Here is an 18,074-nt window from a genome sequence, read left to right as displayed (position 1 = left end):
TGCATCATCTATGTCCAATTTAACCACTGGCAAGCACTCCTTCTTCTGCCTGTATCATAATTTTTACATGAATGACACATACATGGCTCGGACGTTGTGGACTCCTACGCCCCCAATTAGATTGTGAGCTTGTGGAGGGCAGAGACCGGCTCTAGATCCCACTCAGTTACACAGTAACTCAGTAGAATATATTTAACGATGGACATCAGGAAGATGGCTAGAAATGTGGGAGTCCAGAACTAAGAAAAGATACAGAAGGGAGAAGACAGGAATATTCTTTCAATCATTTAACGAGCACCTAGACCAGTGTTAGGAGCTGCGCGTACAGTGATGACCAAGCCAGTTAGCGTTCCCACCCTTCACAGGACTTCTTCGCGAAGGTCCGGGTCAGGATCATGGATGTAAGTCACCTAAACGGCAATTTACCTTGGTGTTCCTTAGAGGGGTGGCAGGCCCCAGCATCTAAAGGGTTCTAGCGGTCCTGCAGAGCAAAGACACGAGTAAGATAGAAGTGTGTCAAGTGAAACGCTTTTATATGATTGTGCTTGACAGACCAGAAGTCTAGGGCCGGGTGTGAAGGGAGATAAACGGGCGCAGAGCACCCGGCGTACGTCCGAGATAAAGGGGTGTGGCCGCCCCGGCTCTGCTGCCAGCTTTTCCACGCGTCGCTCGGTTTCGCAGCATCAGGACTGCGGGAGGTGGGGGTCTTCTTCGCCCACTACGGGGAAAACCGGGAGCCCTGGATGGCTCCTAACTCCTCACCAGCCTTTGTGAAACATCTCCAATTGTGCCTCATAAGCGGAGTCCGGCCCTCGCGGACGGACGGGTCTGTCTGGACGCCGCAAGGGCTGAAAGGTGAGGACAGCGCGGTAGCGGGGCGTCCCTAGAACCTAAGTCAACAACACCCCCGCTCCCAACCCCCGCCATAAATTCTCCTTCCCTTTTCCCCTCCTCCCGCAACTCAGCTCTGGCGCTCCTCCCCCAGCCCTTCTTGCCTCCCGCGCGGGGCCTGGGGGGGCGGGGCGAGCGATCAAGACTGCGCGAGAGTTTCGCCCAAATCCCGCGAGACTTGCCTGCTGCCGCTGCCGCCGCCTCTTACGTCTTTTCCTTTGACAAGTCGCCGCCGCTGCAGCAAAAATAAAGGACGCGGCCGCCGCAGCCGCTGCCGAGCCAGGCTCGGGTCGCCGGAGCCGCGCCCCACCCCCGCCAGCTCCGGAGTCGCGAATGGTAACGCCTCTCCTGCCCTCCTGGTCCCCTGTGCGTGCGCCCCACGGGCAAGGCAAGGCCGGCCAGGGCTGTTCCCGGGCCGCGGCCGAGCGGGGGGCCGCCGGGGTCCTTGGTGGGCGGCAGTCAGAGGCCTGAGAGAACCCTCCCGGCGCGGTGCGGGGCCTCGGGCCTCAAAGGCCTCCCGCAGTCTGAGCGCCTACAGAGCCGCCTTAGAAGCCGAGCCGCTCGCCCGAAGGGGTAGAGGGACCCGCCCCTCCGCCGGCTTACTGTACTTGCCCCTCGGGGGTCGGGTCTCTGACCTTCTCCCCCATCCCTTTATCCGCTAACGAGGGTCCCTCCCTGGCCGGGGCTAGGGTCGGGGGGCAGCGGCCCGACTCTTGCGGGAGAGCCGCGACCCCCGTGCCCTCCCGTCGCCGACCAGCTTTTGAGGGGTGGAGATTGGGACGAAGTGTCTTTATCCTTTCCTCTGCTTTTGGGTGGGGGCAACTCATCACCAGGTAAACCTTTCTCCAAATTATCTTACCTGCCTCGGTAAAATAACAATTTATAAAGCCTGTGCTACCAGGAAGGGGAGACGAGATGCATTGTTTAGTCTGTGGGTAAGATGAGGATGACGATGACAAGAGCTGTCCCAGGCAACATGGTGAAACCTTTTCTGTGATGAGTGGTAGATTCTTGGGAGACACGAGGACCGGAGCTGGTACCACCTTTCCCAGGAGGTTATGTAAAAGAAACGCTGTCCAACCCAGCGAGCTGTGAGCAGGGACAGATTTGCCTTAATTTTAAAATAATGTCTGTAGTTAGTAGAAAATATGGATAATCAGAATTAAAGAAATACCAAATCTGAACTCATTCTTGTAATTCCATTTCCAGAGATAGCATTTCATGGTTACCATTTTGGTGTGTTTCCTAACAGACACTTAATTTTTTCAGATAGTCCTTGGCTCATTGTTGATTGGGACTTCCCCCGTTCTATGTATGTTTCAGAATGATTTGTTTTATTTGAGTTACTTTGGCCCACTTGATTAAAACTGGTTACTTGTTCATTAACACTGGCTGTACTCTGCCATCTCTCTTTCCTTGGACTCTCTTCCAAAATGATTGTTAGATAAATGGTTTTAAAAATAAAAAGTTAAAAATTATTATCTGCTTTTATGTAGTACATAAGTGTTTTTAGTTTTTCCTGTGGTGGGCGCTGAAAGGGAGCAGTGTTTGTGGAAGACAAACTATGATTATTCACAGTGGGAAGAAACCTGTTTACCTCAAGGTTTTATAACATTGATTTCCATTGGTTATTTTTAGACCAGCATTGTTATGTGACACTTTGTTATAGTGCCTTTGTGATTGGGATGGAATGGATACCTGCCTTTGATTATGTAGGTTTCTGTGGTGTGAGTTTTTACAAGCAAAATTGAGTGTCCTAGGTGTCTGTCTCTATGTATGCAAACATATGCACCTATACGTGGGTTTATCTTGCAAGTGAGTTAAAATGTATTATTTTAGAAAAGAAAGCATTAGGTAGGGCAAAGAATAGTTTTGTAATATTTCTCCCAAATTATATGGCAGGATTATACTGCAGAATGAAACACCTAGAGAGGTTAGAAATCTGGCAGCTTTAAAAAAAGGATAGTGTCATTCTTCTTGGGTTGTCATTGGAATGGATTAAATGGCCTATTAAGTCCTTTTGTAATTCTAAACTTTTATGAATTTTGCCTTTCCTAAGTTTCTCTTATCACTTTGCTTCTTAAATTTCTAGTCATGCTGTTTATATGTGACAGTTTCCCATTCATTTGCTGGTCATGTATTCCACTCCCAATGCAGACATCCTGGTGGTGCATGAGGAGAAAGCAAATGTAAATGGATCACTTTGTTTATTAATATAAACATTTTCTGCAAATCCTATTTGATTAAAGGAATTTCAAAGACTATGTTCTTGATTGGGCTGGATTGGTTAGTAGAGGATGTAAATAATAAATAGCACTCAAATTCTAATGTCTCAAGCATTTTTTCCCCAAAAAGACAAAATTACTCCCTTCTTAGTATTAAAAAAGAAAAAAGAGATTCAATATATTAAACAGTTGATCTTTTAAAATTCAGATTTTCAGTAAAATAACAATAATGAAGACTTTGTGGTTTGGTGTGTGGCAAGAAGTTTGTGTTAGGATAAAAGCAAATTGACTTGTGAAACAAATTTTGAATTTCATAGTTGGACAACTATGTAATAATAACTAAAAAACTTATTATAACCTGTTAAAGAGAATTTTTAAAATTATAAATAAAACTTTGGCTTAACAGACAAATGAAATGTGTTATGGGCACATACTGCAGATTATCATGATGTTGAAAACAATTAAATTGGTCACATCACTTAAAAAGAAGTTTGCAAAGCCAGTAAAGTCACAATAGCTAGCAAATTTTTTTGACTAAAAGAAACTGTAAGGGAACATAAAGTAGCTAATTTACTTTTTAGATGCCAGATGTGATTTTTATGATTTCAGTTTTTTCCACTGTTACTGGGCCCTCTAAATAAATAGAATATTAAATTACAGATGAGATCCCTGAGCAAGGAAATATGACAGTTGGGTAAGATGATCAAGTGATGGATTTTATTTATTTTCAACTGTTTATTTTGAAATAATGTTAGATTTACAGAAATGTTGCAAAGATAGTACAGAGAGTTCCTATATAATATTCTTCTATATCATCTCCTGATGTTGATATCATAACCATAGTACAATGATCAAAACCAGGATGTTAACTAAACTATAGACTTCATTGCAGTTTCACAAGTTTTACCCCTTTGTCTTTTTTCTGTTCCACAACCTACTTCAGTGCGTTTAGTTGTGGTATTCTCGTTTCCTCCAATCTGTGATAGTCCCTCAGTTTGTCCTTGTCTTTCATGATCCTGACATTTTTGATCCATACTATCAATTAATTTGTAGATTTTTCTCATTTTGGGTTAGTCTGATGTTTTCCCCATTATTAGGTTGAAGTTATGTATGTTTGCAAGAAAACCACACATGATGTGTCCTCAGTGCATCATTTTAGAGGGTACATGGTGTTGGTATGTCTTACTGCTAGTGATGTTTTAACCTTGATTACTTTGTTAAGGTGACCTTTACTTTGTTTTCCACTGTAAAGTTAGTATTCTTCCTTTTGATACTTATCATAGGGAAGATACTTTGAGACTATGCAGATATACTGTTTCTCCTCAAACTTTCTCCTGCTGATTTTAGCATGTCTTGACAGATCTTGTCTGCAGCAGTTATTGTGGTGTTTACCTAATGGTGATTTATATTTTCCTCTATTTTTAAAAACATATTATTGGAATTTTTCTGTTAGGAAAAGATACCTCTTTCTCATTTGTTTATTCAGTTACTTATTTATGTAATTATAATCTCATGGGTATTTGTTTAATTCTACATGTTGTAACCCAATAGTATTTTTTTATTCTCAACTTGTTCCAGCTTTGGCCATTAAGAGCCTTTTCAAGTTGGCCTTCACTCTCTTTCGGACTCTTCCTTATATTCTGGTATCATAGGCTATTTCTTGCTCATATTGTATCTTTCCTTGTATTAGTCCTGGAATCAACAGCTTGTCTAAGGAGCTCTATTGGAGAATAGAATTTAAATCAAGATCTGGCTGCTAGGTGTACTCAGTGGGGTGTCCTTAGAGGACAGTGCTAGGAAATACAGGTATAAATACCAACCCTCCCACACATACAAGTGAGCACACACACATTTATTTATATATTTATCTTTCTATATATATTAGATATATAGAGTTCATATTGATAGCTTCTAGTCTAATATGACACTACAAGGTTCATTCTAACCTTTACTGACTTCTTATTTGTATCACTTTTTTCTGAGAGTGAAAACCTGGATCTCATTGTCTGTAGACAGTAGATCATATAGATAATAGATTATATCCCATTTGCTCACTTTTATAGTGCACATCAAGTAGTTACTGATTGCTAACCCATTACCCTTATGAGAAACATAGTTTTCTAATTAGAGTACAGGTTTTTTTTTTTTTTTTTGGTCTTTAACCTCATGGTATCTAGTCAAAATATTATTTTCGTAAGTTATTTAGGTTAGTTCTTTTTTCCAAAACATTCCCTTTAGTGTTATGTTACTCATCTGTAATGTAGTTTGGTTCTTTTCTTACTCCTTGTAATCCATTTTGGGTTACCTCTCAATCCTGGTTGATTTGATTATTAATTTATTTAGGTATGTGAAACATTACCATGACTAAATACTACTATGTAAAATGATATAGTCAGAGAAATGTCACTCCTTATTCCTACTACTTGATTCCCACCTTCATCCCCTTTTCCTCATCTGTTTTTCTTACCCTTAGGTAACTAGTCTCTTTGTTTTTTTGGTTAATCCTTCTATTATTTCTTTTGCACAAGTGAACAGATTGTGTGTGTTTTGTTATATTCCTTTTTTTCTCATACAATTTTTTTTTTAAAGATTTTATTTATTTATTTGACAGGCAGAGATCACAAGTAGGCAGAGGGGCAGGCAGAGAGAGAGGGGGAAGCAGGCTCTCCGCCGAGCAGAGAGCCCGATGCGGGGCTCGATCCCAGGACCCTGGGATCATGACCTGAGCCAAAGGCAGAGGCTTTAACCCACTGAGCCACCCAGGCGCCCCTTCTCATACAATTTTAATTGAGATACAGTTCACATGCTACAAAACTTTCCCTTCTAAAGTGTACCAATTCATTGATTTTTTTGTGTATTCACATGATTGTGCAGCCATTACCACTAATTCAAGAATATTTTCACCACTCCAAAAAGAAACCGTGTATGTATTAGCAGTCATTTCCCCTTCTACCTTCCTTAGCCCAGGTTAACCACTAATCTACTTTATGTTTGTATGAATTTGTCTATTCTGAACATTTCATGTAAATGGAATCATATAATATGTTGACTTTTATGCCTGGCTTCTTTCAGTTAGCATTATTTTTCAGTGTTCATCCATGGAGCCTGTATCCATACTCCATTCCTTTTTATGGCTGAGTGATACTCCAGTATATGCATATATCACATTTTATTCATGCATTCATCATTTGATGGACATTTGGTTTTCCATTTTTTGGCTATAGTGAATAATATTGCTATGAACATTCATGTACAAGTTTTTGTGTGGATGTATATTTTCAGTTCCTTGGGTATATACCTAGGTGTGGAATTGCTGGGTTGTATGGTAACTCTGTTTAACTTTCTGAGGAACTGCACAACTGTTTGCTTCTTCCTTTCTTTCTTATATGAGGAGTAGCATCTTATAGATACTCTTTTGCACTTTAATTTTTTTACTTATTGGAAATCACTGAATGTCCTAGAAATCATTCCAAATTAGGTTATTCTTCTTAATAGATATTCTTCCTTCTTTTTTACAGCTGTACAGCACTCCACTCTGGATCTCTCCTCATTTATTCAACCATTCTTCTATGTATGTACATTTAGGTAATTTCCTGTATTTTGCAGTTATAAACAGTATTGTAGTAACTGACGTGTCCATATGTATTGTTAGAGGTATATCTTCAAGGTAGATTTCCCTAAGTGGGATTGCTGGGTCAAAAGTTGAACACGCAGGAGTCCCTCTATATCTACAGTTTCTCTTTCTATAGTTTCACTTACTGGTGGTCAACAGTAGTCAGAGCAGATGATCCTCCTCCTAATGTATAGTCAGAAAGAAGGTCATTGGTAGCCTAATGCTACATCGCAGTGCCTAAGTCATTCACCTCATTGATCTCATCATGTAGGCATTTTATCATCTCACATCATCATAAGATTGAGTACAGTATAATAAAATATTTTGAGAGACCACATTCACATAACTTTTTTTTTTTTTTTTTAAGTAGGCTCCACATCCAAAGTGGGGCTTGAACTCACGACCTTGAGATGAAGAGTTTCATGCCTGAGCCAGCCAGGCACCCCCTCAGATAACTTTTATTACAGTATATAGTTGACCTTTGAACAACATGGGTTTGAACTGCCTACGTCCACACAATACTGTAAATGCATTTTCTCTTCCTCATGATTTTCTAGTAACATTTTCTTTTCTCTAGCTTACTTTATTGTAAGAATACAGTATATAATACATACCATGTCCAAAATATGTGTTAATTGACTGTTTATGTTATCAGTAAGGCTTCTGGTTAACAGTAGGCTTTTAGTAGTTAAGTTTTTGGATAGTTAAAAGTTACATGCAAATTTTCAACTGCATGGGGTATTGGTGCCCCCAACCCCTGCATTGTTCAAGGGTCAGTTATATTGTTATAATTATCCAATTTTATTATTGTTGTTGTTAATCTCTTACTCTGCTTAATTTATAAATTAAACCTTATTATGGGTGGGTATCTGTAGGAAAAAACATACTATATATAGGATTTGGTATTTTCAGGCATCCACTGGGGATCTTGGAACATATCCCCTTTGGATAAGGGGGAACTACTGTATGTGGTTGGGTTAGATATTACAGAAGTGTACTAATTTGCGTTCCCACTGGTAATGTATGAGAATATCTATTTTCTCCATAACCTCACCAACAGAGAATGTGTTGTGTTATTTATATTTATTTATTTATTTGTGGGAGGTGACTGATTTTTTTTTTTTTTTAAGATTTTATTTATTTATTTGACAGGCAGAGATCACAAGTAGGCAGGCAGGCAGAGAGAGAGGAGGAAGCAGGCTCCCCGCAGAGCGGAGAGCCCGACGCAGGACTCGATCCCAGGACCCTAGGATCATGACCCGAGCCGAAAGCAGAGGCTTTAACCCACTGAGCCACCCAGGTTCCCAGGTGACTGATTTTTAAAAAATGCTCTGTAGTCATTTCAGTGACCTTAACCTGTTGTGTAGGGGCTCTTAATGCCTGTCATTGGTAGATTCTTATAGCTTGAAAATGAACTAAATTGTCCATTAATATTACACTGATAGTTGTAAGTTGTTATGTGCAGGTGAAATCAATGGAATGCATTTCTGATCTAGCCAGGATTGCTCATTGAAACTTTTTGCATTCAATAGGAGTTGCTACATTGATTCATAATACCCATGCACTGAAATACTTCTGGAGTTTAACAAAGGACAACTGAAATTGTAAGGAGAATATTCTTTTCTCCAGAGTATGTATGATATAGTAGTTTTGGTTCACATTATATGCTAGTTATTTTCAGCAGTACACACAGTACATATTGAAATCATGGTATGGTAGTTATTTAACCAGTAATGTCTGTGTCTGGAACCTTTCATATTTCCGTAAGAAAGGTTAATCTTAAAGATGAAATGAAAGTTTACAGTTCTGGATTGGGGATAATCTTACCAGATTTTAGTGGGACCAAGATACTAAGGCAACATGAAAAACATCCCCATCTTAAAAGGTAGCAAGTTCTGGGGCACCTGGGTGGCTCAGTGGGTTGGGCCTCTGCCTTTGGCCCAGGTCATGATCCCAGGGTCTTGGGATCGAGCCCCACGTCGGGCTCTCTGCTCAGCGGGGAGCCTGCTTCCCCCTCTCTCTCTCTGCCTGCTTCTCTGCCTACTTGTGATCTCTGTCAAATAAATAAATAAATAATTTAAAAAAAAAAAAAAAAAAAAAAAGGTAGCAAGTTCTGCACAGCTGGAAATTTAGGTTCTTTCCCAGAAAGAATACTCTTCTAAGTCTGGGGACACATCAATGAAAAAAACAAAGATTTCTTTAAAAATTTCATGAAGTATAGTTGGCACACGATATTATGTTAGTTTCAGGTATAGAATGTAGTGATTTGATAGGTCTATATGAAAACAAAAAAATCTCGCACCAGAGGAGCTTACATTCTCGTAGTTTTCTGATGAACCGGTGTTTTTAAGAAAAGATGCTGAGTGCTGATTGTGAATCGAACCAGCAGAGGTCATGTAGTTTTAAAATAAAATTGCTTTTGTTGCTATACAAACCCCAAATGACACTAGATTTTATTGGTTACAAAAGAGAAGGCCATGAAAAGTCAGAGGGTGGTAATTTACATTGTTCACCAATCTCTTTCTCATTTTAAAGGATTCCTAGTAGTAGTAGAATAGAGTAATAGTAAAGTCTTTTTTCTCAGCTGGGGTTCCATGAAAGAACTAAATGCCCTAGGACATTTGGACAATCACTGTATATAAAGAATTAAGTTCTCTCCAGTGCACCTAGAATGGTACTAGGTATGTACCATCCTTGGGAGAACTGAGAAGAACTCACTCCAGTATTCAAGTTCTCTGGTCTAGATGATGAACTTCAGTTGAGAAAGTCATTGTAGCCAGATCCATTTGTTTTTTTCCTAACTCTCCCACTTGCTAGCAGAGGGATGTTGGACAAGTCTTAGTCTCTTAGCTTCTTTACCTGTAAAAATGAGAATAATAATAGTTGCTACATCATAGGCCTGATGTGAGAATTAAACAAATCTTTCCAATCTACCTTTATCCATTTCTGTGGTTTTAAAAACTCTCTTTGCTGGTTGACTTCCATATTTATGTCTTCAGCCCAGACCCCTTCCCTGAGGTCCAGTGTTATAGTTCATCGGCTTATTTCATATTTCATTGACTAATGGGCATCTCAAACTACATTTGTACAATAAAGAAAGTGTGATTTCTGCCCTCATTATTTCCTTGAGTCAGCTGTTAGTAATGGCTGGACCATTCCACTAGTAACTCAGGCCAAAAGCCTAGATGTCAGTTGTGATTTTTCTCATTTCTTTATACCCTATAACAAGCCCATCTGCAAACCTCTTGACTTTATCTTTTGACTATCTTTCTAATCTGATCATATATTGTGGTTGTCTCTACCTTTTAACTTTGGTCTAAACGACTATTATCTCCTACTTAGGTAATTACAATGGTGTCTTTAACTGGTTTTCCTCCTTTCTCATTTGATCTCTGACAGTCTATTCTCCACTTGTAGCTAGAATGATCTTTTTAACTGTCAATCAGATAGACCACTCCTCTGTTTAATACTTCACAATGATTTCCTTCTACAATTAAAGTAACAACCAAATTCCTGGTGTAGGCTTACAAGGCACTATATGATATATTTAATCCCTGCCTATCTCTCTGTTCATTCCTCTCCTGCTACACTGAACTCCTTATGATTCTTTGATCACAACAGGAGTATTCTTGCTCAGCTCATAGTGCTCTTCCTTCAGGTCTTTGCACTATTTCCTCCCTCACATCATTCAAGTGTGTTTGCTTAGAGTTCTAAGAGTTCTAAGAAGAGTTCTCAGAGTTTACCTCTTCAGAGAAATTGTCAGTCATCACGCTATAAAAATTAGTGATCATCTTCCCTCCGCTCTCCTTCTCTCTTTTGCTTTATTTTTTTTTTTGCATTCGTGCTTCCTAAAATTTAATGACTTGTCTATTTGTTTATTATTTGTCTTCCTCACTAGAATGTAAACTCCACGAGAGCTTGAACCTATATGTTTTATTCATTCTAAAAGTCCCTAGTACATAGTAAGCCAGGAATGCAGCTCTAGGAACTTGACCATGGAGTAAAATTGTCTCTATATTAGGTTAAATAATTCTACCTTTGTAATGTTTTGTGCCAAATGGAGAACCATTTTTTCTTTTTAAAGATTTATGTATTTATTTTAGAGAGAGAGAATGAACACAAACCGGGGGTGGGGGGGTGGGGGGGAGGATGGAGGGGGGAGGTAGGAAGAGAGGGAGAGAGAGGATCCCAGGCAGGTTCCCCATCCAGCACAGAGCTGGATGTGGGGCTTTTTCTCACGATCCTGAAATCATGACCTGAGACAAAATCAGAGTCTGGTGCTGGATTGACTGAGCCACCCAGGAGTCCCTGAAGGAGAACTGTTAATCATTTAAACAGCATGAATTTTTTTGCATTGGTTTCTCACACATGAAATGTTAAGATTTAGAATTTATAACATTGTCAAGAGCATGTAATTGTGCATAGGCTGTGCTAAGTAATATATAAAAAACTAACTTGGAGTTCAGCTCTTGTGGTTCTTGCAGTGTTTGCTTGTTCTCTAAATATAATGGTAGTGGTGTTAATAGAATAGTAATATTTCCTCTTACTCTGGCAAGCTATTTGTTCTCACTTTAAGCTCTTGATTTAATGTCTATGGATTTTGATTTTGGGGATATACATTGTTGTTGTCCAAGTGTTTTGTTTTGTTTTGTTTTTTCCTTAAATGGACTATAGCAGTATTTTTAGAAGCTCTTTTAAGTTTTGCCATGTTTTAAGACCTTTTGTGGTGTTAGTCACTATACCGTAAAATTGTTGGATCATGGGCAATGGGCAGTTTTATGTGATACAATTCAAGTAAGCAGCTTTGCTGATAGTATTAGAAATATAGGATAACCTAATCTAGAACTAGAAAGATTATATTGTCTATGTGTTAATATAATTGAAAAGCAGAAGTGTCTTTTATAGAAGATATCGATGAATTTTCTTATATAATCAAGTATCCAATCATGTAACGAAATATGAAAAATAGTTTCTGTTTTCTCAACATTGTCCATTCTTTTAAAAAGAAGAAATGATGGAGAACAATGGAGAGATTTATGTAATTTACTGAAGGTGGTGTGGTGGAGTAGACAGATGTACATATAAAGGAATAATACTGGGTAACATTTATTGAACGTTTACTGTGCACCAGGTATTATTCTAAGTACTTTTTTCTGTTATTTACTTATTTATTTATTGAATTAATTAACATGTAATGTATTATTGGTTTCAGAGGTAGAACTCATTGATTCATCAGTCTTTTTCTTTTTTCTTTTTTTTTTGATTCATCAGTCTTATGTAACACTCAGTACTCATACCCCATACCCTCACCCCCATCCCTCCAGCAACCCTCACTTTGTTTCCTATGATTAAGAGTTTTTTACAGTTTGTATTCCTCTCTGATTTTGTCGTTTTATTTTTTCTCTCTTCCCCTATGATCCTCTGTTTTGTTTCTTAAATTCCACATATGAGTGAGATCATATGATAATTATCTTTCTCTGAAAGTACTTGTATCTATTATTTAAACCACAGTTAAATATGGTTGAATTGTTAATTATTTCAACCACATTTTGGGGCACCTGGGTGGCTCAGTGGGTTAAGCCTCTGCCCTCAGCTCAGGTCATGATCTCAGGGTCCTGGGATCGAGCCCCGCATAGGGCTTTCTGCTCAGCTTGGAGCCTGCTTTCCTCTCTCTCTCTCTCTCTCTCTGCCTGCCTCTCTGCCTACTTGTGATTTCTCTTTCCGTCAAATAAATAAATAAAATCTTAAAAAAAAAAAACAAACCCTGTAGTCTTAGAGCTAAACAGAACTTTAAAAAAAAAAAACCGCATTTAACCTGTTTATTTTGCAGAGGAGGAAATTGAAGTACAGAGAGGTTAAGTAGTCTAAGATCGCACAGCTGGCAGGTGGTGGGAACGTGAATTAGAATTCTGTAACAAAGGGAGGTGTTGGGAGAAACTGTTGGGGGCAGAGTATAGAAATGGCAAGCCTCAGTGTGATGGTTTTGGCTGATCTAAAATTCTGTCCCACCGAGGTACCTGGGTGGCTCTGTCCATTGAGCATCAGACTCTGATTTCATCTCAGGTCATGATCTCAGGGTCATGAGATGGAACCCTGTTGGGGCTCAGCATTCAGCAGGGAATCTGCTTAAGATTTTCTCTCTCTCTCTTTCCCCCCTCTCCCTCCCTCCCTCCCTCCCTCCCTCCCTCCTTTCCTCTGCCTGTCCCCCTGCTCATGTGTGTGCGCATGCTCTCTCTCTCTCTCTCTCAAATAAATAAATCTTTAAGAAAAATAAAATAAAATCCTATCCAACTAATATTTGGGCAAGATCATTCTACATAGGTGTTGAGGAACTCATTGTGACAGACCGAGTTTAGGTGCCACATGTTGCTTTGAATTTTTGTTGTTGTTGTTGTTGCTTTGAATTCTTAAAGAATGTTTCTAGTTCAAGGGGCACCTGGGTAGCTCAGTAGGTTAACCCTCTGCTTTCGGCTCAGGTCATGATCCCAGGGTCCTGGGATCGAGCCCCAAATTGGGCTCTCTGCTTGGTGGGGAGCCTGCTCCCCCTCCCCCCACCTGCCTCTCTGCATACTTGTGATCTCTGTCTGTCAAATAAATTAAAAAAAAAAAATCTTAAAAAAAAAAAAAGAATGTTTCTAGTTCTGTTCTGCCAAAGAGGGGAGATAGATGTTAGAAGAGAACAATAATTGTTATAAGGGTTGGATATTGCCGTAGGAAGGTAAATATTAGTACATTTTTATGCCCTGGAATATGAAATTTTTCTTGATAGACCTTGAAACTTAATGATATTTAGGAACAGGTTTAGTCTGTAAACTGTCTAGAGTACAATCAGGTAGGGAAATAGTAATGACTTACATTTGTGGGTGTGTGTGTACATATGTCTACACACATATATATTTGTGTAGTGTATATGGCTTCTAGTTTGCAAAGTACGTTGGTAACCATTTTCTCAGTTGATCTTCATAATACCTCTGTGAGAGAGACAGGGTAGATATTCTGATATTTGACAAGCTTCCACAGAGAAGAGAGGTAGCTTTGAGGAATGAGCCTTTGAATAACCTGTAATTGCTAGACCTTCTTTTATTAGATTCTCTAGTCATAAAGGAAGTTGCTATTTCTTTGCAAAACTGCCAGTGTGTGTGTGTGTGAGTGGTGGACTTCCGCATTTTTTTTTTTTTTTAAGGTTTTATTTATTGAGAGAGAGCACAAGTGAACGGGATGGGGTGGGGAGAGGGAGAAGCACACTCCTCGCTGAGCAGGGAGCCCTATGTTGAGCTCAATCCCAGGATCCTGGGATTGTGACCTGAGTTGAAGGCAGCTGCTAACTGACTCGGCCATCCAGGTGCCCTTGGACTTTTGCATTGTATGGTGTTACTGGGCTTGATCTCTTAAATAGGTGATTAGAAATTGCTTAATCTGGAAGCTGAAGATAACTTGGCATGATGAATGGGCAAAGGTGGCCTGTTGTAATTGGCATGTTCTTAATGTTATACTGAAAGCCTAGCTGTTTTTAAGAAATGTAATTTAGATTAAAGCTGTAATTCTAATTGCAACCCTGTTTTAATGTTTTTTAAACTAATGTTTTAATGAAAATCTTCTACCACTTAGACTGCAGTAATGTTGATGCTTTTTTTGATTGTATTGTAGATTAGGATAGAGGTGGAGTGCTTTACTTTTTAGAGGTAAAAAAAAAAGTTTGGTAGCTTCTGAAAAGGCTGATGTGAATGTATAGCAGTAGTGAAATGCTGATAAAAGTTCAGTAGGTCTCCTGTTTCCCTTGTTTATTTTGGAAATAGTCTGAATTGTTTTGGTTAACTTAAATTGGTCTGAGATATTAAGAGGGACTTTTCAGAACTCTTAAAGGTACACTGTAAAAGGGAATAAAGTGAGATGCAAATTCACAGAATCAGTTCACTTTAAAGTAGTTGATGAGTGATAGAATGTGACTCTGATCTACAAAAATCTAAGGAATTGCTGAATATTTTGTATTCTTAAATTCTTTTATCTTTCAGTTCTCTGTTATTTTCTTTTTCCCTGGTGCTCTCTTATAACTGCCTCCTTATCACCACCCCCTCCCTCTTGGTGTGCCATCTGTTGGTTTGGCTCTTTATTTCAGAGTAGGAAGGCAGGAAAGGGTTTTCGTACACAAGATAAAACTAGTTCTTTTGGAGCTCAGTGAACTGGTGCACTTATGCAATAAGTCTGCTAATGATAAATTCCAGAAGTACCATAGGCCACTAGGACTAGAAAGATAGTGGTGACTCTGCAATATTGTCTGCAAATTTTTTGTGACTGTTGCTTTATTTAATAAATAAAAACTAAAGTATACTGAAACACTATTATTTTTTTCATAGCCATAAATTGGTTAGCTAGAAACAGGCTTGCAAAGAACAGTCATTATTGAAGAGTTGAGTGTTAGTGAAATTCATGTCAAATGATTTCTTCTAGTACTTTATAAATATAATTTGATCATGGAAAATTTATATTCATTTATGCCTGACTGTGCATTAGTCTATTGTGGGAATATGTAGACACTATCTGCAGTCCTAGGCAGGTAATTCACTTCCCAGACAGCAGTAAAAAAAAAAACAACAACAAACCTTTTTGTTACAAAGTATTTTAAACATGTTAATATAAAACAGAAAGAATAGTATAAAGAGCTTCCATGTCCTCATAACTGAGCTTCAGGAATTAAAGGCAGTCTTGTTTCCTCTGTATTTCTGTTCACTACCACTCCACCCCCAATCCTTGGACTCTCTTGAACCAATTCCTAAGCATAGACATATTTTTAATTTGTAAATTTCAGATATTTCAGTTTGGATTTCTAAGACTCTCTCTCTTTTCATAAAATAAGCCAAATACCATTATCATACCAAAATAAATTTATAGCAAGTTATTAATACCACAAAAAATGTAATCAGGTTTCATATTTTTCTGGTTATTTTATTTTATTTTTTAAAGATTTTATTTATTTATTTGACAGACAGAGATCACAAATAGGCAGAGAGGCAGGCAGAGAGAGAGGAGGAAGCAGGCTTCCTGCTGAGCTGAGAGCCTGATGCTGGGCTCGATCCCAGGACCCTGGGATCATGACCTGAGCGTAAGGCAGAGGCCTTATTTTGAGCCACCCAGGCGCCCCTTTCTGGTTATTTTACAGAAATACTTGTATGTGTGTTTATATATATGTGTGTATATATATTTCTTTTTCTTCTTTAAAGTTTTTTGTTAAAAGAGGCTCTCTTTTCTTTGCTCTGAGAAGTTTCTCATGGTCTCATTTTGCTGATTGCATTTCTGTAATGTCATTTAATATGTTATTTTGTCTGCTGATTTCCTGAAAATTGATAGATTTGTCAGAGTTTTGTTCTTATTGTAGGAATACTTCATAGGAGTGGTTTGTGTTTCAGGAGGTACATAAGGTTTTATTATCTCTTTGGATGTTAGCAGCTATTGATGATCATTGTTTAGATTTATTAATTGATCAGGGATTGCAAAATAGTGGACTTCTAATGTTTCTTTTTCATGTATTAAGTGGTGTTCTCTGGATAGTTTTCAACAATGTAGATTGTTTATTTAGGGCATTGTATTTATGCTCAAACTGGTTCTGGGATGATTGACAATGTTTTGTGGTGTGACTCCTTTAAGGGAAGAGTACAAGTCTTTATTATTGAAAATTCAGAGACTATTTAGGAATAGTGAATAATTAGACTTTGTTTAAAGGATGTTAGGCCAATAAATAAATTAACATGGCATCGTGAGTAATATCTTATGACTTAGCATGTGTAGCTAGTTGGCCCTTGATGTCTGTCTTTTTTTTTTTTTTTTAAGATTTTATTTATTTATTTGACAGAGAGAGAGATCACAAGTAGGTAGAGAGGCAGGCATAGAGAGAGGGGGAAGCAGGCTCCCCGCCAAGCAGAGAACCTGATGCGGGGCTCGATCCCAGGACCCTGAGATCATGACCTGAGCCGAAGGCAGAGGCTTTAACCCACTGAGCCACCCAGGCGCCCCAATGTTTTTCTTTTTAGAAGTCCGTGTTCATATTCAGAAATTTCAAAGTGCTTTGGGAAGGGCAGCAATTACTGGTTTCTTGAGCCAGATTTCACAGCAGGAATTTGAGAACAGACCTTGTGTTTGAAATTTTAAACATGTTGAGTTTATATAGCATAGAATATTTTGTATTAAAAGTTGTAGAGAACTGGAGAAGCAGCATTTCCTAATTTGGCTCCTTGACAAAAGGGTTTTGGGGTCAAATAAATTTGGTGAACATTGTGCACTTTATGCTCTCTTGGAATGTAATAGGCATATTCATATTAATATGTAAAAGAAATCTGTTTAACATTAACACAGCCTTTTCCAAATTTATTTGATCACTGAACCTTTTTTTCCCCACCTCAGAATATCGTGAAGAACAAGTGAAACAAATTTTCTAAAGGAAACAGATTTTGGAAAATGTTGTCTTAAAGGATTTGAACAAATAAAGAAAAATGGCTGATGGTGATGAGTGTGTATGACTTAACTACAGTTAGTGGAGACATTTTGATAGGTAAATAAGAAAACACTTTTCAGTAAGAAAAAAGCAAGAGACATATGTTGGTTGCTTGTTTTATCTTAGCCTGTAAGCATTATACTTTTAGAGAAGCAGTATTAGAAAAGGATTTAACTCATATATAACATTTACTATATGTCAGGCACTGTTTTTACCACTGTTTAACAACTTTATGCACTGAGGTACTGTTGTTACCTCAGTTTTACAGATGAGCAAATTGAGGCTCACAAATTCAAGGTTATATTGCAGAGTTGGTGACACAGCAGAACCTGGTTCTGAACCTAGGTAGTCTGGCTCCAGAGTCCATGTGCCTACCCACTACTCTATATTGCAACATATGGCAGATCATAAAATAGAAATCAGATTAAAAGAAGGTTTTAACATCTGTTTGGAGGGGACAGACATATTTTCTTTCACTTTCAGGGAATCAGAGCCATAAGAGAAGAATTGGAGAGCTGGCTCTGTCCTAGTGAAGATAGAAAACGTGGAAACCTGGAAACGATTATCCATAAAAAAGGTATACTTGCCAAAGACGTAGATTAGATGTAGGTAGAAGGCTGAACTAAGAGGACACTGTTAATACCAGAAGGGAACTGGAACTCCAGTAAGACTCCTTTACTTCAGATACGAAATATGAGTTTAGTTTGTTCATGTGCTTGTAGTAATAATAATATTGCACATTAGTGTATTGCATTAAAGTACTTTCACATGGATCCTTTTTTGATCCTCTAAACAACTCTGAAAGGGAGGTGGGTACTATATTTTCCACAGTAAGATGGGTTCTTGAATTTGGATTTTC

At 38.6% G+C, this 18,074-nt stretch overlaps 1 protein-coding gene across 1 annotated transcript in view; it reads left to right on the top strand.

Annotated features, from left to right (window-relative positions):
- The first annotated feature begins 1,113 nt into the window (after positions 1–1,113).
- Positions 1,114–18,074, top strand: part of HERC1 (HECT and RLD domain containing E3 ubiquitin protein ligase family member 1) — a 192,813-nt gene continuing 175,852 nt past the window's right edge. Inside the window, exon 1 of the mRNA XM_080807823.1 lies at positions 1,114–1,227. The gene's annotated coding sequence lies outside the window, so the exon portion shown is untranslated. The remainder of the gene's footprint in view (positions 1,228–18,074) is intronic.

Source organism: Martes martes (genome assembly GCF_963455335.1).
Source record: "Martes martes genome assembly, chromosome: 7".
Lineage (NCBI taxonomy): Eukaryota > Metazoa > Chordata > Mammalia > Carnivora > Mustelidae > Martes > Martes martes.
Note: the sequence above shows the minus strand (reverse complement) of the source record. Positions and strands in the feature narration are given on the sequence as shown.